Source organism: Cebus imitator, unplaced genomic scaffold, assembly GCF_001604975.1.
Source record: "Cebus imitator isolate Cc_AM_T3 unplaced genomic scaffold, Cebus_imitator-1.0 Scaffold18, whole genome shotgun sequence".
Lineage (NCBI taxonomy): Eukaryota > Metazoa > Chordata > Mammalia > Primates > Cebidae > Cebus > Cebus imitator.
The window spans coordinates 18,817,006-18,824,235 of NW_016107333.1; the positions used below are offsets into that span (position 1 = coordinate 18,817,006).

At 41.3% G+C, this 7,230-nt stretch overlaps 1 pseudogene; it reads right to left on the reverse strand.

Moving 5' to 3' along the window:
* Window positions 1–6,662: 6,662 nt before the first annotated feature.
* LOC119469322 lies at window positions 6,663–6,796 on the reverse strand (annotated as a pseudogene).
* Window positions 6,797–7,230: the final 434 nt, after the last annotated feature.

The window sequence follows — 7,230 nt, forward strand, 5'->3', positions numbered from 1 at the left end:
TTTCATACTGTGTATATTTTCAACTGAGTTGTCTGTTCAGATATCTCATCCATTTTTTAATTGGGTTATTTGTTTTTTATTATTGAGTTTTAAGGGTGTTTGCATATTTTGAATACAAAACTTTTATAGATAGGTGTTTTGCAGATATTTTTCCCAGTCTGTGGCTTCTCTTATCATTCTCCTAAGATGCATTCTTAAGTGTATCTTTAAAGGTATTCTGTCAACCAGATCAATGCATATGGTATATGAGAGACTGAGAAATGTCCACTCCCTCTGCTAATATTGAAAACTAATTACTGGATATACAGAAGAAGTTCTGGGAGCAACTCTAAGTCTATGCATTTGCCTTTACATAATGCAGCATTCAAAATGTGTATGTGTACATCACTTTTTTGATGTAGGGTTAATTTTGCATATTTTACAGCATGAGTTTTACAAATTTTACAAAGTCACATGGCTAAGGGAACCTCCTAGGATCAGCACCCAGGTTTTCTGACTCTTAGTCTGAGATACTTTCCAATCCATCCCATTGACTGCTATCATCAAGACTTTGCATTTGACTTTTTTGATTCTTACTCACATATTTGTGTTCAGAGGAAGGCTTAGGCTTTCAATCTTATGAGCAACATACAAATCTTAAATTAGCTGCATATGTTCTATATTGTTTTGGTTGCAAATAACAGAACCCAACTCAAATTGGCTTACGTATCAAAGAGGGAATTAGTGAACTAAGGTTACTGAAAGTCCAAGGACTGGATGGATCCAATAAACTAGTCAATACTTATTCTCAATTTCTCTCTCCCTATCCCCTCTGTTTTCCTTTGCACAGGCTTTATTCTCAGGCCAACCTCTCCATGAAGTGACAACAAGGACCACCAAAAACTTCAGACTTCTATCGTCCTGGCAAATCTAAGAAAAAGAGGCACCTTCTTACCTATAGCTTAGCTCTAGTAAAAGTTCAGGTCAGGTGCTTGGCCCATCTTGGGGTACCTGCCTATCTCTAATCCATGACTTTGTCAAAGAAATGCAGCCTAGGATACAGACCTTCCCTGGACCCTGGCCTGAACCTCAGACATTAAGAGTGAAGCCAGATTCATTCTTCAAAGGAAAATCAGGATGCTGTTTTCTTAAAAGGGGTCCCCAACTCCCAAGCCGCGGACAGGTACAGGTCCGTGGCCTGTGAGGAACTGAGTTGTGTAACAGGAGGTGAGAGATGGGCAAGAGAGCATTACCGTCTGAGCTCTGCCTCCTGTCAGATGAGCGGTGTGGCAATAGATTCTCATAGAAGCAGAACCCCATTGTGAACTGTGCATGCAGGGATCTAGGCTGCAGCACTCCCTATGAGAATCTAACTAATGCTTGATGATCTGAGGTGGAACAGCTTCATCCTGAAACCACCCCCTACCCTCAACCCCCAGTCTGCAGAAAAATTGTCTTCCATAAAACCAGTCCCTGTTGCCAACAAGCTTGGGGACCACTACTGAAAAGAGAGAACAAGGACATCTACAAATATCTACAACAGCCAAGCATTCATTTATCTGGTTTTTTTTTTTTTTTTTTTTTTGAGATGGAGTCTCACTGCCACCCAGGCAGTGGCATGTCTTGGCTCACAGCAACCACTGTTTCCTGGGTTCAAGCAATTCTCCTGACTCAGCATCCCGAGTAACTGGGACCAAAGCCATGCGCCACCATGCCTGGCTAATTTTGTATTTTTAGTAGAGACAGGGTTTCACCATGTTGGCCAGACTGATCTTGAATGCCTGACCTCAAGTGATTCACTTGCCTCAGCCTCCCAAAGTGCTGGGATTACAGGTGTGAGCCACTGCACCTGGTCAATTTATCTAAATCTGCCCCTACTAGTTCATACTTTTAAGATGTGGGATAGTGTGGGGACATGAAAAAGAGCACTGAACATGAAGTTAGAAGACCCAGCTTCAACTCTTTCTACCACTTAGCAGTTCTCCGAGCCTCAGATCCCTCATTTAAAACACGGCTACTTATAAAGAACAAAGTTAGAGGCGTCACGTTACCTGACTTCAAATTATATTGCAAAACCACAGTAACCAAAAATATAATGTACTGGCATAAAAATAGACACATAAACCTATGGAACATGATGAAGAACCTAAAAATAAATCCACACACAGTAAACTCCCACATTTTTTTTTTCTTTTTGAGATGGAGTCTCACTCTGCCACCCTAGCTGGAGTGCAGTGGCACGATCTTGGCTCACTGCAATTTCTGCCTCCTCGGTTCAAGTGATTCTTGTGCCTCAGCCTCTGGAATATCTGGGATTACAGGTGCGCACCATCATGCCTGGCTGATTTTTTGTATTTTTAGTAGAGATGGGGTTTTACCATGTTGGCCAGGCTGGCCACAAACTCCTGACCTCAAATGATTTGCCCGCCTCGGGCTCCCAAAGTGCTGGGATTATAGGCATGAGCCACTGCGCTTGGCCAGTCAACTCGTTTTTAACAATGGCATCAAGAACATACATTGGGGAAAGAACTGTGTCTTCAATAAGTGATGTTGGGAAAACTGGATATCCACATCCAGAAGAATAAAACTAGACCCCTATCTCTCACTATATACAAAAATCAAATCAAAATGACTTAAATACTTAAATCTAAGACCCCAAACTATGAAACTACTAGAAGAAAACATTGAGGAAATGCTCAAGGACATTAGTCTGGGCAAAGATTTCCTGAGTAAGACCTCAAAAGCATAGGCAGCCAAGGCAAAAATGGACAGAGATTACATCAAGCTAAAAAAAGGTTCTGTACAGCAAAGGAAACAACCAATAAAGTGAAGAAACAATCCATGGTTGAGAAAATATTTGCAAACTACCAGTCTGGCAAGGGATTAATAACCAGAACATATAAGGAGTTCAATAGTAAAAATAAATGTGATTTTAAAATGGGCAAAAGATTTAAATAGACGTTTCTTAAAAGAAGACATACAAATGGCAAAAGGCATATAAAAAGGTGCTCGAAATTACTGATCATCAGAGAAATGCAAATCAAAACTACAATGAGTAGTCCCAGCTACTTTGGATGCTGAGGCAGGAGGATGCTTGAGCCCAGGAGTTGAAGGCTGCTGTGAGCTATGATCATGCCACCGCACTCCAGCCTGGGCAAGGCTCATCTCTGACAAAGCAAAGCAAAATTTTTAAAAGCCCCACAAACCACTACAATGAGATATCATCTCTAGTTAAAATGGCATTTATGAAAAAGACAGGCAATAATGGATGCTGGTGATAACGTGCAGAAAGGGAACACTCACATGTTGTTGGTGGGAATGTAAATTAGTACAAGCACTATGGAGAACCATATGGAGGGTCCTCAAAAACTAAAATCAGACCTACCATATGATCCAGCAATCTCACTGCTGGGCATATATATCTCAAAAGGAAAGGAAATCAGCATATCAAAGAGGTGTTTGCATTCCAGTATTTATTGGAGTGCTGTTCATCATGATCAACATAGATTTGATCTAAGTGTTCATTAATGGATGCATGGATAAAGAAAATGTGATAAATATACACAATGGAATATTATTCAGCCATAAAAAATATGAAATCCTGTCATTTGCAACAGCATGGATGGAACTGGAGGGCATTATGTAAAATGAAATAAGCCAGGCACTGAAAAACAAAAATCATATGTTCTCACTCATATGTGGGGCTAAAAAAATTGATCTCATGGAGCTAGAAAGTAGAATGATGGTTAAAGGGGCTGGTTATTGGGTACAAAAATATGAGACGGAAGGAATAAGATCCAGTATTTGGTAGCATAATAGAGCAACTGTAGTTAACAATAATTTATTGCATATCTCAAAATAACTAGAAGAGGGGAACTGGAGTGTTCCCAACAGAAAGAAATAATAAAAGCCTTAGGTAATGAATATCCCAATTACCCTAATTTGATCATTACACATTGTATGCTTGTATCAAAATGTCACATATAGCCCCTAAATATATATATAATTATGCATTCATAAAAACAAAAAATAAAATAAAAAGACTACTACTATCATACTACATCAGAGAGATGAATAGAAAAATTAAATAATGATGATGCAAACATTTATATAAAGACTAGACAGGAATAAGAGTTAACAGTTTCTGTAGCACATGGTATGTGTTGGACAATGTTCTAGGTGCCATAGTATATGTTAAGTCAGTGACTCCCACAATGGAGCCTCCCTCAGAATCACTTGGAAAGCTTATGAAAGCAGTTTTCTGGGCCTCACCCCGAGAGTTCCTGATTCAGGAGGGTGGGAGCAGGACCTGAGAATTTACAGTGCTAACCGTTTCCATGGGGTGCTGAAACTGCTGGTCAGAGACCACACTTGAGAACCAATGTATGAGGTCATTGCCTCCTCATAACCACCCCATGAGGGACACTAGTGTCCCCGTTATTGAAGGAAACTCCTGGAGCAGTGGCAGAGCAAGTGTGTGAGCGAGTGTGTGAGCCTGGTAGGGCTGGGTGCACAGTCCAGGCTCCTTTGTACTGTGATGTTGCACTCTTGTGTTCAAAGAAGCAATTACACTGTAACAATGGAAATCAAAACCAAACCAAGGGAAAGGTGAGAAAATAAAGGGGAAAATCCCAGCAGTGAGACTCCTCATCCTTCCCAGACATGTTGCCAACAGTTTAGCTAATCAAAAGAAAGGATAAAAGTCATGAACACGGGTAGGTAAATGAGGATGTTGAAATTGTTCTAAAAGCAGGCTAGATTATCCTCTGACATGTCTTACTTAAAAAAATAAGGAAATTAAAGTCCATGACAGAAATGCAAATGGTGAGTGAAAGTGAGGAAGGAAACCAAGCTGAATACAGACCACTCTGTGTGTGTGTGTGTGTGTGTGTGTGTGTGTGTGTGTGTGTGTTCGTTCAGGGATAGGGAAGGGTGTTACAAATATTTGAACACCAACTGAAAAACTGCACTGACTCCCTTGTAAAAAGTTGAGTCACTTGACGGGGCGTGGTGGTTCATGCCTGTAATCCCAGCATTTTGGGAGGTTAAGGTGGGAGGATCACTTGAGATTAGGAGTTTGAGACCAGCCGTGGCCAACATGGCAAAACTCCGTGTCTACTAAAAGTACAAAAATTAGCTAGGCATGGTGGCAGGCAACTGTAATCCAGCGCTCGGGAGGCTGAGGTAGGAGAACTGCTTGAACCTGGGAGGTAGAGGTTGCAGTGAGCTAAATTCATGCCACTGCACTCCAGCCTGGGTGACAGAGTGAGACTCTGTCTCAAACAATAACAACAAAAAGTTGAGTCACTCACTGTATTAAACAATAAAAGCAGCTGCAGAAGCAACAACAACAACAAAATAATCTGCTGCCTATGAGGCATTTTTAAAACCAAAGACAAGAACAGCCTTCTGCCTGAGGAATATTCTGATGCAGGGGCTGCATGCTGAGCTCTCCACAGGGGCCAGCTGGATACCTTAAGTCATGATGTGGGGCCTGGGTAGGACAGCAAGGAAGGAGTGGTGTGCACAGAGAAGAAGTGTTGGCATCAAAGGGCCGCTCCTACTCAACTGCGGCTGGTTGTTGCTTCTCAAAATATGGGCCCAGTGTTGCAGATTTTGTTTATTTTTCAAGAGAAGTTGAAAATCTAGATTTTTACCTAAAATTTTCAGATTTTTAACAAATTAAAAAATATTTATCATTCTGCTGAGTATTTGATTATAAAAATATATAAATTTCAAGAATATCATCTAGTACTCTGGGCATGGCGGCTCGTGTCTGTAATCCCAGCACTTTGGGAGGCCGTAGTAGGAAGATCACTTGAGCCCAGGAGTTCGAGATCAGCCTGGGCAACATAGCAAGACTTGTCTCTACTAAAAATGTTTTTTAAATTAGCTGGATGTGGTGATGTGCACCTGTCATCCCAGCTACTTGGGAGGCTGGGGCAGGAGGACTGCTTGAGCCGAGGAGCTTGAGGTTGGCAGAAAGCTATGATCACGCCACTGTACTCCATCCTGGACGACAGAGTGAGACACTCTTTTAAAAAAGGAAAAAAGGAACAGGCTTGGTAAACAAAACTTCTGGTCTAATGTTTCTAATGCCTGAACTTCAAAACAAGGAAAGGAGAATAGAAGCTTGGTGGTCTCAGGGCTGAACGTGATCACGCAATGCAAAGGGACACAATAATAATAATTAGTGTTTCTATAACTCCTCTGCATCAGTTACAGGGGACTTTGCCTGCTTTATATCGAATAGTCTTCTTACCAACCATTAAGGGAAAAGGCAGAACTAATTATTAAGCCTATTTTAAAGACGAGGAAACTGAGGTTGAAAGGTTAAGTCACTTGTGCAGTTACTGGCTAACACATGAAAAATTAGAACTTGGACTGTTCTGAATCCAAACTCCATGCTCTCACTGCCTCCTGATTTACACACAGTGTGAACAATACACAGTTTTTTCGAGAAGGGATCTATGGATCACCTTTCCTTACTACCACAGCAAGAACTACTCTGCTGGGCAGGAGGATCGTTTGAACCCAGGAGTTCAAGACCAGCCTGGGCAATATAGTGAGACCCCAGTCTCTATTTAAGAAAAAAACAACAAAGAATTACTAAAACTTTCTCTTCTCTCTCTTTTTTTTCCATTCACTTCCTTGGTCCCTCGTTCTGAGTCAGATCCTCTCTGCCTTGATACACAGCACTCCTTGAACCCTTTTCTAAACAAGACTATACCACCAAGCAAGCTTGCCCTTTTCCAGATCACCACATACAATGTATTAATTACTACACTTGATCTTAGCCAAAAGGCTGAGAAGCGATACAATGTGTTAATTAATCTTTCAACTGTCTCATATGACTGTTGACTCTTATATGTCTATCTCACTTTACAGATGAGAAAACCAAGGCTCTTCCTACCTCTGAGTTTCACCTTGTCCCTATTCTTTCCTATTTTTAGTCCAAGGATGCTAAGGATGACACCCATGGCCAATGCTAATTTGACAGGGTGTGGCTTTATCTTGGAAATGAAAAATAACCAAATTTGTCTCAACTATTTTGAGACAAATGGGTATACTGCTCCCTCTACCTAGATAACATCATTCATGCCCATGCTCCTTCCTTGCCTGGCTAACTCCTGTTCATTTTCCAAGTCTCAGCTTAGAGGTCACCTCCTCCAAGAAGCCTTTTCTGGATTCCACTTTCTTGTCCAGGCTGGGTAAACCCCTCATGGGCTCCCTTCCCCTCCCCTTCCTTCC